This window comes from Lynx rufus, unplaced genomic scaffold, assembly GCF_022079265.1.
Source record: "Lynx rufus isolate CCGP_SWC_20201006 ecotype Redwood Valley unplaced genomic scaffold, mLynRuf1.p SCAF_9, whole genome shotgun sequence".
NCBI classification, from domain to species: domain Eukaryota; kingdom Metazoa; phylum Chordata; class Mammalia; order Carnivora; family Felidae; genus Lynx; species Lynx rufus.
The window spans coordinates 33,758,060-33,779,348 of record NW_025814897.1 but is presented as its reverse complement, the minus strand read 5'-3'; the positions used below and the strand labels follow the sequence as shown (position 1 = coordinate 33,779,348).

The 21,289-nt window shown below is 33.3% G+C and overlaps 1 protein-coding gene and 1 pseudogene across 1 annotated transcript in view; one reads left to right on the top strand and one right to left on the bottom strand.

Annotated features, from left to right (window-relative positions):
* The window catches only part of CNTN5 (contactin 5), a 535,125-nt gene that overhangs the window by 422,367 nt on the left and 91,469 nt on the right, over positions 1-21,289 (top strand). The gene's annotated exons all lie outside the window — the stretch shown is intronic.
* On the bottom strand, positions 16,337-16,434 carry LOC124506553 (uncharacterized; annotated as a pseudogene).

Here is a 21,289-nt window from a genome sequence, read left to right as displayed (position 1 = left end):
CAAGTACTATAACTTTCCCAATACAAAGAGAAATTCAGTGAATTCTCTTGAATATAAGTGTTCAAGAGAAACACTTGTGAAAGGGTTCAAGAGAAACTTGAACTCTTGTGAAAGTGTTCAAGAGAAACACTTGTGAAAGAGAAACTAAGTGAAAACCTTGAACATATTTCTAATTTGAGAATCTGATCTGAGAATAAAGCAGTATTAATGTGTTAATGGGCTCTATCTTTACATTTCTTAAAGAACTACCCTTGTGAACCATATAGATACCAAACTGATATAAGTGCTTATCTTTAGCATCTGGCCATTTCTGAAAGTTTCAAACTTTAAAATGTACAATTATTTAACACAAGTTTCTTTTGGAAAATAGAGATTGCATAGTTTTTCTTTCCCATCATTATACACTGACCTTATACTTCCAGATTGCACAAGCTTTCATATGGTGAAGCAATGTTTTGGACTCAAAAGAGTCTCTAGTAAATAAATAAATAAATAAATAAATAAATAACAAATCTAGTGCAAAGAAAAAGACCAAGTAGTCATAAAAACAAAGTTGGGTTGGCCAACATTTGGGGATCACAGGACAATGACAAATGTTTTCAGTGTAATTTTAATTTTAATTAATAGTAATGGCAAATAAATTTGCAAATAATTTATGTTTTAGAGCAGAATGGAGGTTATTCAGTCAATATAATTACATTTTTTAAACATTAATAATCTTTAAAATGGGTAGATAAATATCCTCCCTCTTGAAGAAACTCTAATCTCATTCATTCAGTGTCTTATTGAAACATCCTACACCATTGTGGAAATTTTAGATCACTGCTATCAATAGTACTGGATAAGATTATGTAAATAATTTATACCAATGGCTTGCTTCCCTAGCTTAGACTTTATCTACAGTAAGTAGTTTGACATTAACATTTGTTGGTCAATCATGTGTTGGATTCTCTGCAGCACATTTAGTTTGGTTCATTGAAGTGATGGTTGATAATTGACTTGACTGATGGAAATGATTAAAGCAATGTGTGTGCGTGTGTGTGTGTGTACCTGCAAATTAAAAACAAACAAAAAATTGTTATCATGTACAGACAACCAATTGATGGAGACTAAGTTTGTGTTTTGTTCACTCAACAAACATTGAGAACTGCTAGAAGGCACATTTTCTTTGACACTGATATTTCAGTCAAATGACTTTGACTTTCACAGGTTTCTTGATAGGAACATTTTTCTATTTTGAAACAGTACTCCAACTTCACTCCTCCATTTTGAGAAAAATTCTAATCAGCTGGATTTTATATCTTATATATTTTTGAGTCACAAACTATAAGATGATCAGATTTCACTATGTATTTTGTCCCACAGACTTAAGCTATTTTTCTTACATATCCATCTTGATATAAAAATGGCATTCACTATCACTTCACATTTGTGTAAACTTGTTGAGGTAAGTTCTTGGTGTGTGGACTATGTGTTAAGTTCTTATTTTATTCATTATTTAGTGAGTACCTACTGTATGCCACGGCAATTCTAGTATGCAAGAGGGAGAAGTGATGAGATGGGATTGGGTATAAGTGCCTTCTAATGCCATGAGAGAGAGCTTAACCTTTATGCTTAAAGTTATGGATATCCATCAAAAGACCAAATCAGGAAAGGGATGTGAGTATATATAGACTGTAAGAAGATAATTCTGAAAACTGCAGAGGGTGTTTTCAAGGAGAGTAGACCAGTGGCTGCTAATAGACCAAGTAGGAAGCTATAGCAATAATCTTCACAAGAAATAAAAAAAGGTCTGAAAAAAGGCAATAATAATGGAGATTTAAAAGAGTGTACATATTGAAAAAAATAGAAGGACACAGAATCAATAGAACTTGGTGGCTCACTGTCTGTGAAAAATGAGAAGGAAGAGTCAAAAATTAATGCCAGTTGTGAGGCTTAATTTAGCGGTCAATGGCAGGGAGACCATACATTCTGGCAAGACTAAGACAGTTCCGAATTAAACTAGGAGTGACAGAGTAGTTATTATTGAAGCCCCTTCACTTTCAAAATTTTCCTGGTTTTGATGATAAATTATGTAACCTCCCTAATGAATGATCATGCTTTTCATGTAGTCTGGAAGGTAAGGAGAGAAGTGGATTGGGAGTAAAGGGACAGCATTTAAGATAAGGCTCTCCAGAGAGAAATATTCTGTAAGCCAATAGATTTGTGGCGATGGAGGTAGGAGAGAAACATTGAAGTTAATATGTAGATTTAAGCACAATCAGATGGAAATGAAAGTACAGAGATAGTATGTAAAGAATGAAAAGATAAAGGCTCAAGATAGAAACTCAGGAAACACTAATGTTGAAGAGGAGGAAGAATCTACAAAGACTGAGAAGTGGCTGCTGGAGAAAACAAGCTACTGGGAAAAATCCCAAGGAAATCAAGTCCTAGGGACAAAGAGAAAAGAGAATTTCAGGAAGGACAAAATAGGCAACGGTGTCAAATGCAAGTAAGATAAGAACCAATATTTACCATTAGATTGAGCAATTTGAAGGTAATGATAACCTTGGCAAGTGCAAATCCTGTGGCATGATAGGTGTAATAACCAAATTACAGTAGGAGCAGAGAGGTGAGCAATAATACATAAAGGAAAGCATGGACTTTGAAGTCAGACAGACCATTTCACATCCTCACAAGCTTTTACTGGTCATGTAACTTTGGGCAGGTTGCTTAACTTTAACCTTGCTCACCTTTCATTCACTCATGCAACACTGATTCATCAGACATTTAGAAAGCATATAATACGTGGCAAGTGCTATTTTAAGAACCTGCTAGCCATGAACAGCTTGTGTCCATGACATAGAGGAAGATATCTTTTTACAATGTAATATAAGGAAGATATCTTTTTACAATGTAACATTTTATACATAAACTGGATGAAGGACATTTGTTAATCCAAGAAAGAGACAGAAGATAGTGTAGCTTATCTTGCAAATAAATACAGATGTATGAGCAGCACATTTTACTCTCTGATCATAAGCTCCATTAATAATAAAACAACTAAAATTTATTTAGTTCCTATATGCCAGGCACTGTGCTAAAGGCCCATATGAATTATTTCACTTTATCTATTGAGCGTATCATATAATAACAATGAGAGGAATACAATTTTAATTCCAACTTGCAGATAAGGAAACTAAGGCTCAAGGAGATTTAGGATTTGTGGAATAGTGAATAGGCAGACTAATTTCAAAGTAAGCAATTTAAATTACTATACTGCCCTCCATCATCAGTTGCCAGATCATTTTCGTTTTATTCATTATTGTATCCCCTGGACCTACTTAGTTCCTGACACATTATAGTTCCCGACAAATAGTAATAAATATTTGTGGAAGGAATGAGGAAAGAAAGAGAAAGAAAGGGGAGAGCAGGGAGGAAGAAAGAGAAAAAGAAAGAGAGAGAAAAGGAAGGAATAAAGAAGGAGAGGGAAAAAAAGAGTCCTATAAAAAGGGAATGGAGTGACAATCTCTGTGTTGGAGTCAGAACATTTTTTTTTTTTAATTTTTGTTTTCAACATTTATTTATTTTTGGGACAGAGAGAGACAGAGCATGAACGGGGGAGGGGCAGAGAGAGAGGGAGACACAGAATCGGAAACAGGCTCCAGGCTCTGAGCCATCAGCCCAGAGCCCGACGCGGGGCTCGAACTCACGGACCGCGAGATCGTGACCTGGCTGAAGTCGGACGCTTAACTGACTGCGCCACCCAGGCTCCCCGGAGTCAGAACATTTTATACATGAGCTGGATGAAAGACATTTGTTAAGCCAAGAAAGAGATAGAAGATAGTGTAGCTTATCTTGAAAATAAGCAGTTTTTCACTCACATCTGCCTTTAAGAATAGGTCTCACACTCTGTAATCCTCTTAAATTTCTAATCTTGGACCACATGACCAGGAAGCTCAACATTATTCATCACCACTTTCTGTCTTATATTTTCGTCTAAATGACCACCAGACAAATCTGAAATTTCTCTGACCCCCATGCCTTGCCAATCATATAAGATATCAAATTCTAATGACTATTTTCTGAGGACATCTTGTGGGACTTCCTACCCAGACACTCTAGGTTTTGGTAGAAAAGAATCACTTCTGGACAAAATGTCACCAGGATTACTAAGCAATAATAAAGAAACAGACCTCTGTTTGCATGATCTCTTCTCATTCTCTCATTTTAAACTTTCTTATGATCGCCACAATTGTGAAGGAAAGATAAAACTTCCAACTGCTTTAAAAAGCACCTGACTTTCATTTCAATTGTTACTGCTGATCTTTCAAACCTTCGATATTCATTATTTCTTACCTATTTACGGGTAAATTATGTCAAAAGTCATGAAAACAAAACAACACAAAATGAAAAACGGTGTTTAATGTTCAAAAGGTTGTCTTAAACTCACCGATATTATTACTTGGGCAAAATACTGGAGTACTTATACCTGTGTTCATTTGTTTTAATTGTTTGGAAAAATCATCTACTTACTCCCTTTTCATAGTTTTTATAGACACAACCTAAACCAACCAGCGATCCTTTGTAACATGTGATCTTTTTAATTTCCTCAATGCATTTGTTTTCTGTGACTGTTACATAGATTGTTTTAGCATGTCTTTTCAGTATTGGGTAGTAATTTGTTTTCCCATAAAGCCTAGAATACAGTTTCACACAGCATATAAATACTACATGGCCCTTCTTTCATAACCTGTATGTGGTAATCAAGCATCTGAATTCCAAACAAAACATCTGTGGAATATCAGCCCAATGACTGCTCACACCTCCAAAAACAATGGAAAATTGGTAAGTTCACTTTAGTCTCTATCCTAAAATCTTGTTTTATTTCAACCTATGTTCCAAAATACTCAATTCTTAATTATTTTCTTGATTTTGTGTAACATATGACATGTAGCCAAGTCTCTGAATGATTCTTCATTGAACAACACAAAAATCCATGAATATTGAACAGAGAGAGGACCAGCACTGATTGGAAGAAACTTTTGCTGACTTTTACTGAAGATTAGATTTTGTTTTCCCAAACACCTGGCAAAGGTAATGTCTCCGTTTCACTAAGTACTCCTTAATTTGGAATTACAAAGGCAATTAGCTCTCTAATGAGTTAGAGGAACTGAGGTGAAAGAGTAGGGGAGAACTGAACAGCAGATGATGTCTGTTAATGCCAAGAAAGAAAAGAAAAGAATCAGTGAATCATTCTTGGTAAAAAATATTTCATATAAATATCTCTCCCTCTTGTTTTTATTTTTTTAAACTAGAGTGTGTCTAACTTTATTTTTTAGTATGTATTAGGAAAATCCAATTTGACACTTTATGTATAAATATTGGCAGTCATGAGCACATGGACCTCTACTCTATGTTGTTGATTATCAGTAGGTCTTACATTCAGAAACTTCTGGATCATTGCTGAGGTACCTAAAAACTGAGGAGGAAAAGGGGAAAGATACTTCCTGGCTTTATAGAAACAGTTCATTAAGATAGAAAATAACCACTACAAGATTCAAAGTGGGCAGGCATTCAGAAGCTGAGATATAAAAGTGACAGCTGCAAGGTTATTTATGGCAATGAGAAAATAAAATTGCATAACTTTAAAGTGTATAAAAAGTAGCAAAGAAAGGTCTTCTGTGTTTGTGCTTCATTTGGAAAAGCAGTATCTTTGGACAACCCAAGCACTTAGCACTAGACCTAGTTTATAGCTGTGCTCAGTAAATGTTAGTTGAATCTCAATAGCCTGATTTAAAAATGATTCAAATTGTTTAAAATGGCTGTGTAACTAGTTTGCACAGCCAATACAGTGTAGCATTATAAAAATAACCCAGCCCCAGCTCTCAATCTCACTCGGACACTAGCTGGATAACCATAAGCAAGTCATTTTACCTCTTTTGGATTCTTCATTTGTAAAATAGGCATATAATATCTCATCTGAAGATTTAATAGGAGACTGAAATGAGATCTCAAATGGTAGAATGATTCTCTGTAAATGGTAGATATTATTGTTGATATTCTAAACTAGAGAAAGAATTTTTATTTCTCTAATCTTTAAGGAAATGAATCATTGTTCTTCATGGTATATATGGGCAGAAAAATGGTATACATTTCTCCAACAGTTAATCCTATTTGATTATCCATTGACTAAAATATCCAGTAATATTCTGATTGTTTTGCCCATTTTGTTCAATTAAAATTTTATAATACATGCTAAAGGTGATTGGGAGCATTTTGACTGTTTCTCCTTCTTCAGGGTCAAATCAGCATGTTTATAGGTTTGTCATAATTTTGCTCTCTGCTGGTTTATTGTCATTAGGATAAACTGTGAAACACCATCAGGACCATCTCAGTATATTTAGTAAACTGAAGCAATGACAGCTTGTATCACTTTCCTGAAGCGTGAAATATGAGTTCATATTAACACATATTTACATGTATTAAAGATTCCATTGTGATGGCTTCCATCTTTGAGCAAAATGTAATAGCTATCTTAGTGTACAAAGGAATTTCCCAACTGTGAAATAAATGCTGAAGGGCTTCAGATACAGAGAAACCAAGATGATAAGACAGAGTTTAAAAAAGAAGTTAAAAAGTTAAATGCACAAATTATACTTCAGTTTAGAAAAAGTGTGTAGATGAGCCTATGATGGATAGTTCTAAGATACTTTTTTTATATAAGTAACAATCATCAATATCTGCATATCTAATACCTACTAACTTGATATCACACAAAATACATACTATAAAATTGATTTAAATCATAGTATTCAATATTTTTAAAACATATATTCATTCTATGAATGTTTATATAAGACTTTGCCATACCTTCAGTTTAATTGACAATGAAACAATGCAAAAATTACAATAAAGGTTAGAAAGCTGTTATAAGCCACCAAGGGCACTAAAGGATTTGGAAGTACTGAACTTGTAAAATAAATACTTAAATTTTTAAAAATTGAAACCAAATAGTATAAATGATTTTAGGTTCCCTGGAAATTATGTCTTAGATTTTAAAATATCCTAGGTAAAAGTACAAAATTTCAAACGACACAAATATTTTTTAAAACACATAAGGTAATCATCTATGCCACAGCATTAGCTTTCTCATTTGTCAGCATTCTGATTTGGCTAATTTAAGTGTTCATTAATCACAGAAAACTATAACATAAAACAAGTCTCTTTGAATTATGTGCCTTGTTCAGGAGGTTATTGGTTCATATAATTATTTATTTTGTGGCAACTCAAGAAATAGAACTGTTATTAGTAAACTTCATTTGAAATACCTAATCACTGTTTCAAAGACATTTTATCACCTGATCTGTATGTATCTGTAAATCAAGGCTCATATATTTGTCTCACAACCTCAGCTCACAGAATGTTAAGTCAGGCTAATAAGCAGTATCAATCATACCCCACTGGATGAGATAGAGTGTATTACAGACACTCTCCCTGTAATTCATCCATTATATGGAACATCTGTTACAAGCTATCCAACCTTCAGGACTGCTCTATTTAAGTGTTCTGCAAGAGCCCACTGTCTCCATTTCTCCAAATGAGGTAGATGGTGGCATCAGGATTATATCAAATTCACTGTCACCATTTGACAGCAGTCATTTTTCAGTCTGTGCCGAGCTCTTAATGTTACATTGCATAGTGGTATATGTCTTCTTATAATTGTATAGCAAAAAATCCTCAGAGTATAAAACAACAACCATCGAGATAACCCTAACACAGTTCTTTCTCCATTTTTGTCAGCCATTGCCAGTAACTTAAGCACTTAGGAGTAATACTTTTTTTTTTTCAAGTCCTTAATGGGCTACTGATTTGCTCAGTTAAAGTATGAAATTAATGACCCTAGATACATGTTTGTCAACTTTTGCTCATTTTCATGGCTGTGAAACATGTCCCTTATCTTAACAGATATCTTGTAGAACATGTTGTTGGTATCAAGGAAAATCATGAAAGAAAATCTAAATAAATGACAGTAAGCATAAATGGATACTTCAGAAAGAAAAAAAAAACATATTAAGGAAAGTTTTTAACTTACTGTTTAGTCATAGTACTGTCAAAGATGCACCCGTCTTAAAGAGAATGGGTTTATAAATATGTTCCCTAGTGTGTCTTTGGAAATAATAATTCTAAATTCACTTCATGGTATAATTGGGAACATAAGCCACAAAGGTATCTATAAATTATTCATAAATGAATAGTGAAAAAAATTAAAAGTCCATGTTTTATTTTCCTGATCTTAATTTGCATTGCAGAGTTGTAATGACTCATACACAATAAACTCAATATTGGATTTATAGAAAGCTTTGCAGAAACATGGCACCTTGCATATTTTAGCACCACATATATTTTTTCCTATAGGTTTTCTTTAATTTATTTTTTTCTTAGGATTTATGTAATATTAACTTAATAAATTAACTTCAGAATAGCATGGGTTGCTTAAGGTTTTGTAGTAAACAAGTTGATTATTTTTATTTGTTCTTGCAATTTGTACAATAGATCCTCAAATGTCTATTTTCCATTTCAGAAAGATCACCTTCGATGGATGGACAGTATTATTTTTCTACTGGAATATACAGAGTGTGCACAACTTCAACTCATGTAAAACTACATTAAATATTTATGCCTACTGAACTACCTGCAATTGCTGCTGAATTTACCTTTCATCTGAATTTTGTGATAATTGACTAAGAAGTGTTTATACTTTTCTGAAAATAAGCATAGAATTCTTTAAACATCTTGACCGTAGTGATGAGGAGAGTCTCACATTGGTAATTATATGCTTCAGCCAAAAATGGCAACAGTCATTTTAGCTCATAACTCACTGGTCTGAACCAGTCACACAGCTCCATCTAATGCAAAGGAGTCAGAGTTCCAATAACAACCACATGTTCACAAGTTATACTTACTAGGATAAATGTCATGAAATTCCAACTTTATAAGACTGGTGTAGGGAAGGGATAGTGTCGTTTTGTTGTGTTGTGTTTTGTTTTACTTACAACATAAGTAGAAGAATCATCACACCCTCAATAAGATTGCCAGAAACTGGTGGGCAAAACATCTTTAGAGACTACCACTGTCATTGAAACTACCCTGGCAACTTCAACTGAGCAACAATATAATAAAACAACATTGGAAAAGTGATTTACTGAATCACTGCAATTTACTTACATTTGCTCCCAGAATGTTACTGCAAAGGTTTTGCAATTTTAGCATTAACATTGATCATTAATATTTTTAATGATTAGATTGTCCCCAAAATTTTCCTACAGCCACTGAGGGCTTGGTCTATGATTTCAATGGCTTCTTTCCTTTGACTTTCTCATGTGTTATCAAACTCATTGCCCTCAAAACCCTCTGTTGTCTGGCGCCCACTTTCCAACATTTTCACCCTCTTCTGTATTCTTTCTTCACTTTGATTCAGCCACACCAGAATTCTTTCTGTTCCACAAATATGCCAAACTCATCAACACTTAGGAATTTTGTCATTGATACACTTTGCCTAGAAAACTTGCTCATAATATATATGTGGTTAGCTGGCTTCTTCTTATTTATTTTTCAGTGTCTCATCTAATGTTTCTCATGTCTCTTCCACCTGATTTTCACCCTTTATTTTCTTCTTTGCATTTATTATTATCTGAAACTATCTCATTCATTTGTTCTTCTTCTCCTCTCTAGAAAGTAATCCTTACCCCTAGGGTATGGCATACAGTAGATATTTCTTCAATATTGTTAAGCAAATTCTTGAATGAATGAATGAATGAATGAATATCTAATTATCTTTCCCAAAGTGAGTAATTACATTTTTTAAATTAATTTATTTATTTTGAGATGGTTGGGGTGGGGGGGGGAGAGTCAGAGAGAGAGAGGGAAAGAATCCCAAGCAGGCTCTGCACTGTCAGCACAGAGCCCTACGTGGGACTCAAATCATGAACCATGAGATCATGATCTGAGCCCAAATCAAGAGTCCAACACTTAACCAACTGAGCCACCCAGGTGCTCTAGTAACTACATTTTTAATAATCAGATAAATAGGGAAGACTGGGAAGGGTAAGGAGTAGTAACTGAAAACACAATAATCATAAGCACTTAATATTAAATATATTCCATGTCATATAAAGCAGAGAGACACAGTGAAATAGGAGGTAAAACTATGTGGGAATGATGTGGTAGGAAAGGGTTTTCAGAAGTTTCTTACAGATGCAATCACAAAACAGTTCTTTGAAGCTTGGCATTACCATCTTTATAAGTACCTTAGAATTTTTTTCATGAATACATCCTATTTTTTGCAGCAGACACACATACACTCATTTTTACAAGAAATGTTGATTGAAATGCGCCTTGGTGACTCAGTCAGTTAAGCGTCCGACTTCAGCCCAAGTCAAGATCTCACAGTTCACAAGTTTGAGCCCCACGTCCAGCTCTGTGCTGATAGCTCAGAGTCTGGATCTTGCTTCAGATTTTGTGTCTCCCTCTCTCTCTGCTGCTCCCCTGCTCACACTCTGTCTCTCTCTCTCTCTCAAAAATAAATAAAATATTTTTAAAAATTTAAAATAAATCCTTTTTTAAAAATTTAGGAAATGTTGATTGAAATATTAAAATGTTGAAATATTTTAAAAAATTTAAAACTTGAAACAATGGATAAATCAATTTAAAAATCTGATTTAGCTTCCTGTCATGAGAGCCAATAAATTTCCTTCCTGTTTTAGCGAATTTGACTTAGTTTTCATATTCCTTGTAACTGGAAGCATCAAAGGCAAAAGATAACTGAACTATTTTTAAAAATGTAAAATAAATTTTGGTTTGTGAAAGATTAACACTGGAATAATTCCTCATTGATGCAAAGACTTGTTATATTAGCAAAATGATCTGGAAAGAGAATCTTCAACAATATCTAATTTTCAAACAAACTCCTTGGAGATGAAAACAACAAACAAACAAACAAACAAACAAAAACAAACAAAAAACAAGTCAGTTGGGAAACTGATAGAACAGCTGGCCAAATAGAAGCAAACAGCCAGATAAGTAAACACATAATGCAATGAAATTATTGAAGTGATTTCAAAATTTACCTGTAGGGTAATGGAATTTACCTGTAGGGTAATGGATTGATCACTTTTTGATAGAGAGTTGGGGCTTATTAAAGATGTACAATATTAACCAATGTATTCCTATGACAATAAAGTTCAACAAAGTATTAAAAATCAGGGAATTTTAGAGCAAAGTTGAAAAACCTAATTTTAATTAAACCTATAATTTTAATTAAAATTTTAATTAAGCCTATAATTAACTATCTTCTGTGTTTCTCATTGCTACACCCCCTTAAAAAGAGGAAAAAGAAAAAAAGAAGAATGGGTTGGAGATGTTACCATGTAAAGATAAAAACAAAAAGCTTAATATGACAGATTTGAATGATGAAGGCTGACTGTATACCACGAGACCTCCTTCTCATATAGCCCTTATCATTTTTCAACTAAAATGACTCAGGAATGTACTTTGCATCTCTAGGTTACAGACAGTTCTTTAGATAGTGAAGCTGAAAGGATGTTTTTTTCCAGTGAAGACTTCAAGATGACTTCCTCTGGGCTAGTACTTAAGATGGGACAGGTCACTTTATTATTATTGTGTTTTGGTAGTAGAAGGGGATAAATAGATATACTAAAAGACTGGAAAATACAGTCTTTTGAAGAAAGGGAAAGCTGCTTAAGTTTGATCAGATAAAAACAGAGAAAAGTAGGTTGATGGAATACCTTGAAGACCAGGACAATGAGTTTGAACTTTGTTATGTAGTGGAGAGCCAGTAATTGTTTTTAAATGGGAGGTGGACTAACACATTAGATATTATAGGGGAAGAGTAAAAAATGAAACATTATTCCAGAATTTCATGGATAAATTAGAAGAATAATGGGGTATAAAGGGGAAATCTGAGTCACCATTGTTCAAATAAATTGTTTACATGTTATGTTTTTTCATAACCAGAAACAGAGGTGACTGAGTTTGAAGGTTGGCATGGTAAGTATCAAGGAAGTTACACTCACCTATCGGGCAGGTAGATTTCAGGTATGAATTGAACTACGTATAACTGGTGACCATACAAGTTAAGTGGAGTTCATGAGAAATTCAGGGGAAGATTCAATAAATGTAGGGATGTACCTACTGCAGTGGATTAAAGCTACTGTAGAGGTTTCATGTCCCAAGTAGTAGATCAAAATATACATGACAGAGCTTCAGGGACACAGGTTAGGGCCCCTACAGTTCCAAATAAGGCAAGATAATAAGGTGCTGGGCTGTCAACTGGCTAATGTATCAACTGACTGTATAAAAACTTGCCTCATGGATGTAGAATCTTAGTGGACACATAAGCCTTTTCTTTATCATTCCTATTTAGTTTCTTCCTATATACTCTATGTAATTAGAATCTAACTAATGATTTTTTCTTTGTTATTTGCATTTAGTTTTTAATATTTCAATCAACATTTCTTTTTTAAAAAAGGATTTATTTTAAATTTTTAAAAATATTTCAGTTATCTTTTGCCTTTGATGCTTCCAGTTACAAGTAATATGAAAACTAAGTCAAATTCGCTGAAACAGGAAGGAAATTTATTGGCTCTCATGACAGGAAGCTAAATCAGATTTTTAAATTGATTTATCCATTGTTTCAAGTTTTTCCCAAAGACTCAGGTTGATTCCATCTCTCCACTGTTGTCTACAATGCTGGCCTCACCTTAAAGCTCATGGTAGTCATAGGCTGGCTGCCAAGAATAATAGAGGTTTAGTGCTTTCTTATTGCCATACAACAAGCAAAAGAACTAGCATATCTCTACAAGTGTCCATCTCTTCATCTGGTTTTGACAGTCTAGACCATGAACCAACACACCACGTAAGAGGATTGCCATGATATGATTGACTTTTTCCTAGCTTCCTAAACAAATCACCACAGGGGCAGGTGAGATCGCCAAAATGGATAGACTAATCAGGGCCACCTATAGACGTGTAGTTAATTCCCTATACCACATTGGTGCAAGTAGAGTATTAGGGAGTCAACCACAAAGTCTACTTCATTTCTATCATACATTTCTGCCTTTAAATCCATTTTCAAGCCATAAAAAATTTGCCCCTGCCAATAATCATTTTAATGCTATGAAATTTACATTTTATGTGTCTGTGCTGAATTATGTGAAGTAGTCTTATGTAATAAACAGAATGGAGGGGCGCCTGGGTGGCTCAGTCGGTTAAGCAGACGACTTCAACTCGGGTTATGATCTCGGGTCTGCGAGTTCGAGCCCCGCGTCGGGCTCTGTGCTGACAGCTCAGAGCCTGGAGCCTGTTTCAGATTCTGTGTCTCCCTCTCTCTGACCCTCCCCTGTTCATGCTCTGTCTCTCCCTGTTTCAAAAATAATTAATAAAAAAACGTTAAAAATTAAAAAAAAATAAACAGAATGGAGTTGAATCTCTGATACATATGAAATTAAGAATCAGAAATGAACCACAGGTCCATCACTGGGGTCATGTTACCTTGAATGAGTCGCTTGAACTTTCTGAGTCTCTGTTTTCTCGTTTGTGGAAAGGACATGTTAATACATGATTTGCTGTAAAGATTGGAAAGTACATAACACAGTGCCTTAAACTTGATAGGTGGACATTGAGTCGTTGTTTCTGCATTATTTTTTTTTCATTTTACATTAAAAGCTCCCCAGAAGATATTGTGTGTTGAATCTGCCAATAATGGTATTTTTTTCTTTTTCAAATTATTTTCATTTTCTATCTTTCCTTTTGATAGAACCAAATGTGTTACATAGGTTCTGGTTTTATTGGTAAAACATGAAGCATAGTGAAATCATATGACATTGTCAAAGTTACCAAGCTACTGAGAGGCCCAACCAGTGCTAGTCTACCTATTTACAAAGTCCTTTTTATGTACATTACCCTATGTAATCCTCACAGTAATGATAAGATTGATATTATATTTCCCTTTATAAAATGTTAGGAAATTGAAGCTTAATGAGGTTCAAAAATTTGCCCAAGTTTCAGAAACTTATACACAGCTCTGACATAAAGATCCAGACCTGGGATAAGATTCTTCAGACTGTTTATGAAATCTTTTTTCTTTAGATTAATTTTCCTTGAAATATAAGGTGCATAAAATTTCCTAGGAATTTTGTACAAAATACAATTCTGAGGCTCTAGGCCACAAAAATTGAAATTTAGTAGTTATTGAGTAAAGAAAGTAAAACTTGAGCAGAGATTTTGAAATTTGAAGACTAAACAGGTATTAAATGGTCAAAGTGAGGAGGGACAAAAACTTCATGCCATTGTATAGATGACAGATAATAATAATAATAATGATAATGATATATAGAAGATAGATAGATAGATAGATAGATAGATAGGAGATAGATAGGTACCGAAAGAAAGAAAGAAAGAAAGAAAGAAAGAAGAAAGAAAAGAAGGAAGAAAGAAAGAAGGAAAGAAGAAAAGAAAAAAAGGTGAGCTTTAATAATTGAAAACTAAATTGTTTTTGAAAAAAATAATTAGAACTCTATCACTTGTTTCCATCTTTATCTGCCACTGGTAAAAATAGAGTTGGTTATTTTCATAGAATTGAGAACAGTAGGAAAGGGTCACTTAAGTTAGTAAATATTAAAGAAATCTAAGAACACCCTCTAGATGTAATGAAGAACATAATGGTGCTAAGGAAGTATCCCAGGAGAAAGAAGGAAAGATGCAATACTATTCAAAGTTGGACGTTGTCCATCGAGTATAACAAGGATACGTCAGGATACATTTTCTTGTATAAAAATAAATATATTATCAATAAAATCATACCTCCTAAATAGGGCATGGAATAAGTCTTTATACCTAGTATAAAGATGAAAAATTCAGCAACTAGCTATTAATAGGCATGAGTATGTGATGTGCTACAGAAAATCCATTCACGTTATCGACTATTATTTTTTTAACTTACCTTTTACTTTTTATTATTTTTTTTAATTTGAGTATAGTTGAAACACAATGTTATATTAGTTACAGGTGTACAACATAGTGATTCAATATGTTAATAGGTTATGCTATGGTCACCATAAGTATGGCTACATCTGTTATCACATAATGTTATTACACCATTGACTATATTCCTTACACTACACCTTTTATTCTCATGACTTATTTATCCCATAACAGGAAGCTTGTATCTCCTACACCCTTTCACCCATTTTGCCTATTCCCTCACATCCTCTTTTCTAGAAACTATCAGTTCTTTGTATCTATAGGTCTATTTTTATTTTTTATTTGTTTTGGATTTTGTATTCCACATATAAGTGAAATCATATGTTCTTTGACTTCCCTTGTCTGCTTTATTTCACTTTGCGTAATACCCTCTATGCCCATCCATACTGTAGCAAATGGTAAGATCTCCATCTCATCCTTTTTTTATGAATAAGTAATATTCCTCTCATTCCTCTGTGTGTGTGTGTGTGTGTGCGTGTGTGTATCACATATTCTTTATCCATTCGTCTATTGACACTTAGGTCACTACCATACCTTGGCTATTATAAATAATGCTGCAATAAACATAGTACATATACCATTTTGAATTAGTGTTATCATTTTCTTTGGGTAAATACTCAGTAGTAGAATTACTGATTCATATGGTATTTCTATTTTTAATTTTTTGAGGAACCTCCATAATTTTTTTCCACAGTGGCTGCACCAATTTGCATTTCCACCAACAGTGCACAAGGGTTCCTTTTTCTCCACATCCTCACCAACACTTGTTTCTTATCTTTTTGATATTAGCCATTCTTATAGGTGTAAGGTGATTTGCACTTTTATTTGCATTTCCCTGATGATTAGTGATGTTGGGCATCTTTTCATGAGTATGTTGGCCATTTGTATGTCTTCTTTGGAAAAATGTCTGTAAGTCTCTCCGCCCATTTTTAGTTAGATTATTATTTTTTTGGTGTTGAACAGTGTAAGTTCTTTATATATTTTGGATATTAACTCATAACTGAATATATCATTAGTGAATATCTTCTCCCATTCATTAGGTTGACTTTTCGTTTTGTTGATGATTTCCTTTATTGTGTAAAAGTTTTTCATTTTGTTGTCTGCTTTCATTTTCTTTGCCTTAGGATACATTGCTAGAAACATGTTTTTATAGTTTATGTCAAAGAAATTACTTTCTATGTTCTCTTCTGGGAGTTTTATCATTTCAGGTCTTACTCTGAGGCCTTTAATTCATTTTGAGTTTATTTTTGTATACAGTGTAAGAAAATTGTGCAGTTTCATTCTTTTTTTTTTTAAATAAAACACAAATTTGTATGAATGACTTTCACAGAGACCATACTAATCTTCTATGTATCATTCCAGTTTTAATATATATGCTGCCAAAGGAAGCACCAGTTTCATTACTTTGCATATAGCTGTCCAGTTTTCCAAATGTCATTTATTGAAAAAACTGTCTTTTGTTTTCATTGCATATTCTTACCTCTTTTGTCATATATTAATTGACCACATAAGCATGAGTTTGATTCTGGACTCCCTATTCTGTTCCACTGAACTATGTATCTGTTTTTGTGCCAATACCATACTGTTTTGATTATTACAGCTTTGTAGTAAGTCAAAATCTAAGAATGTGATATCTCCAGCTGTGTTCTTCTTTCTCATGATTGCTTTTGCTATTTGGGGTCTTTTACTATTTTATACAAATTTTAGTATTATTTGTTCTAGTTCTGTGAAAAAATGCTATTGGTATTTTGATAGAGATTACATTGAATATGTAGATTGCTTTGAATAGTATGGAAATTTTAACAATATTCTTTCAATTCATGAGCATGGTGTATCTTCATTTGCTTTTGTTGTCCTCACTTTCTTTCATCAATGTTTTACAGTTTTCAGAGTGTATGTTATTCATCTCCTTGATAAACTTTATTCCTAGGTATTCTTTTGGGTGCAATGTGAATGGAATTGTTTTCTTAATTTCTCTTTCTGCTACTTCATTATTAATGTATAGAAATTCAACCAATATCTGGGTATAATTATTTATCTTGCAACTTTACTAGTTATTAATAGAATTCATTTAATTACTTCTTTCAGTTTTTTGGTAGAGTCTTCAGAGTTTTCCATGAATAGTATTATGTCATCTACAAATAGTGACAATTTAACCTCTTTCTCACTGATATGGATGCCTCTTATTTCTTTTTGTTTTCTGATTGCTGTGCATAGGACAAGTGGTGAGAGTGGACATCTTGTCTTATTCCTGACCTTAGAGCTCTAGCATAGCTTAAAGCTCACAGTTTTTTACCACTGAATACTGAATATGGTGTTAGGTGTGGGCTTTCATATATGGCTTTGTTATATTGAAGTATGATCCCTCTAAATCCATTTTGAGAGGATTGAACTACTATTTTTTTTTTAATTTTTTTTTCAACGTTTATTTATTTATTTTTTTGGGACAGAGAGAGACAGAGCATGAACGGGGGAGGGGCAGAGAGAGAGGGAGACACAGAATCAGAAACAGGCTCCAGGCTCTGAGCCATCAGCCCAGAGCCTGACGCGGGGCTCGAACTCACGGACCGCGAGATCGTGACCTGGCTGAAGTCGGACGCTTAACCGACTGCGCCACCCAGGCGCCCCTGAACTACTATTTTTAATGAAATGTTTTGCTGTTACTTATATATGGGCTTTTAAGTTGGGTCTATGCAAAATGGTCCTTTGTGCTGGTTGGTTCATTTCATGTAATTAAACTACATGATAAACATTAAAAATATTCTTTGTGTCTTGAGTTATTGAGCTTATTTCTCTGCATTAATCTAATCTTTCAGACAATAGCTGAATCTCCTCTTCACTCAGTTAGAAAATCATGTTCAGGACTTTGTTGCCATGAATGACTGTCTTTTGCTCCAGCATAGTCCTGCATGTGTTTAGAAAAGGTGTTTGTCCCCAAGCAATATTTATGGGATTAGAAATAGAACTGATTTAGTATACCATGGAATATTTGCTATCAATTTTTTATTATAGTTTTAAACAATATAAGCCAAAGATCTGTTTAATGTTTTAAATCCCAGCAAGTTTAATTTTTCACTTAAAAACTCTGTGTGAAAAAAAAATGACATGAAAGTCCCCCAAATCAAATAAAGTAAAAACAATGTCAGTCTGCATAAAATGTAAAATATAACATGTAACAATAGGGTATTTGTTGAATCAGTAGGTGTCAGATTCAGGCAGAGAAAGTAATGCTATCTAGGTAAGAAAGGGTCAGAAAAAAATGATTGGCATGGGGAGTCAGTGGCAGTGTTAGGGGATATTTTTTTAAGAATTTTTCCTCAAAAGAGGTTGGACAATCACATGACAAGAACTCAGCCTGGATCCACCAGTTGTTGTCTGCAAGGAGAATGGGTAATGACTTCACAAGAAGTCATTTCCTACTTATTACCACATTATTTTGTTATAATTTACTTTGAACAGGAAATACCAGTCCTCTGGTTGTTGAAAGTAAAGCTGAACCATATTCCTACCTTTTTCCCCAAAGCAGGAAGACTCTTTGGGACCTGTTTGTTTTTTTTTTTTTTTTCTTGAGGAGTTTTCCTGTTTCAAGTACTCCTTCCTCATCTGAAAAATAAGAGTTGAATGACATCACTGAAGTTAATTTAAAAATTCCAAGGCTGTATACTATTACTTAATTATCACATGAAGTCTTAGATCCTTGTTCCCAGCATAACGATGACAGCTTTAGAGGTTACAAAGAGATACGTTTTATTTGTTTTTCAGCTTTAAAAGTCACTGTCTTCTCAAGAGAAAAAAATTGTCTAACTGAATATTAGGCCAACAAAATGAGTTGATCTGATAGCAACCTAACAACAGTCCTAGGGAGACTTTGATTGAGGATAAATTAAATTCATGAGAACATGGCTTCTGCCAGGGGACTTTGTGCTTTGTCATTTGCTCAGCAGTCCTCACTAAGAAAAAATGAAGAGACTCTGTCCATTTTTCTAAATTATCTATTTTCAAATAAAATATTTATTTTAGTGATCCTATATAATGGCATTGTTGGGGGATGAGGGAGAATTTCCAGATTCCTGCCAATCATATACTGAATTATTACAGCTAAGTAAAAAGTTAATATTGACTTCTGCTAAATGAGAAGCATTTGTATAACATTCAGACACTAGTTGCTATCACACATTTGTCATCTGTGAGATATTTATTTCTTATTAATCTATTTTCAAAGATGTATAATGCAGATTAGCAGTAAAAGCCTTTGAAGAGAAAATTTACTCTCTAAAAAAAATGTCAAAAAAGAGCAAAAATATCACCATTATTAACAGGCCTTAAAAACAAAGGTATTGATTGTATTAATATAATTTTAATGTAATTCACTCCTCAATATAGACAGGAAGCTGATTACAGCCAGCATTCAGTATATAATGTCTAAAAATGTATATTTTTCTGTAGATGGAGCATTAATAAGCCAGTACTAATATAATATCCATAAATCTTATTTTCATTTGTATTATGGTTGAAAATTATATTTAACCTGTCATAAAAGGTAAATCACATCACTAATTTTTCAGAATATTTTTAGAGTAATATATTTATAAAAATATTTAAATTTATATGGAATTATAAAAATTATCTGTCCACAGGCTTTAATAGGCTTTAGTAATTTATTGAATTATTCAAAAATGCTTATTTGCTTTCATGGAGCTATTCTCTCATTTTTATTACCATTTTATTCAATTGAAAAAAAACTGTTAAGTATATTTTAATTTAACAAAAAAAGAAGTTACTATATTATATTGAATCTTTGTCTTATATGGTAATGACTTAATTTTAAAACATTCTTTTACTTATTAATTATTACACAATATTCCAAATTCAGAACACAACTCTTCTGTCCTTTCTTACCTTCTTTTTTCTATCTTTCATCTCTCCTTGTAAAAATATTTATTGGGGGCCTAATAAATGCCAAGTACTATGTTGAATATTTAGTCCAGTGGAAATTATAGAAAAATAATTATAGCCAACTTAAGATCTGCTATAATGAGATGTAAAATATACTCCCCAGACACTTGAACATAACATTATCTTTATCTGGCATTTGTTTTTTGTAAAAGATCTGTCTCTGCCACAGGATTTTAACATATCTAGAGCTGAAGCCCTATCTTGTCCTCCTATAAGGCATTTGCCCCACTCATCTCTCACCACTCAGCACATTGCTTTATGCACAATGTCAGATAAATGTTTGGTTAAATAGTATATACTTACAATAGAACATACATACAACATTGGAAGCTTTTTTTAAAGTAATGACTTTGGGGTGCCTGGGTGGCTCAGTAGGTTAAGCATCTGACTTCGGCTTAGGTCACAATCTCACAGTTTGTGAGTTCAAGCCCCACGTCAGGCTCTGTGCTGACAGCTTGGAGCCTGCTTCGGATTCTGTGTCTCCTTCTCTCTCTGCCCCTCCCCAACTTATGCTCTATGTCTCTCAAAAAATAAATAAATGTAAAAAGAAATTAAAATAATGACTTTAAAAAATAATTTTACTTGCTTGTTGTGCAGAATCAGAAAATCCAAACAAGTAAAGAATAAAATTTAAATCATCTACATCCTCATTTCCAAGCAATAAACACCATACATACTTTAATGCATTTCTTTCCAGTCTTTTCATTATGTATTTGGGAAGTAACTATACACTTAGATCTACATATAATTTTGTATTCTATTTTTTTCACTTATTATAATGTGAACATTTCCCACATCAGTAAATAATCTTAAATATTAGGCAGTTTAATGGCTACCTAATATTTTATCATAAAATTTAATAATTTAAATATTACATGATTATTGGACAATTACTTATTTACAATGGTTTGTATTATAAATAATTGCACACAGTGAGTGTCCTGAATACATGAATCTTATTTACTTTCACTGATTATTTTGCTAAGGCCTACACTTGGGAAAATAGCCACATATAGAGAAAAATACTTGGGTATTTATTAATTATGTTGTAAATTCCTTTTTGTTCTAGCTGAATTTTTTTAAATTATTTAGAATAAATATTATCTATTGTTAAAAGAAATATACCTTTCTTTAAGAAAACTAACTTAAACATTTTCTAGAGCATTAATACTCATAAAGGCCTCCTCAAAACTCATGTAGTGTTACTTCTACCATTGTCTTTTGGGTCAGATACTGACAAGCCAGTCCAGATTGAGGAAGGTGAAAGAATAGGCTCCACCTTTCAAAGAGG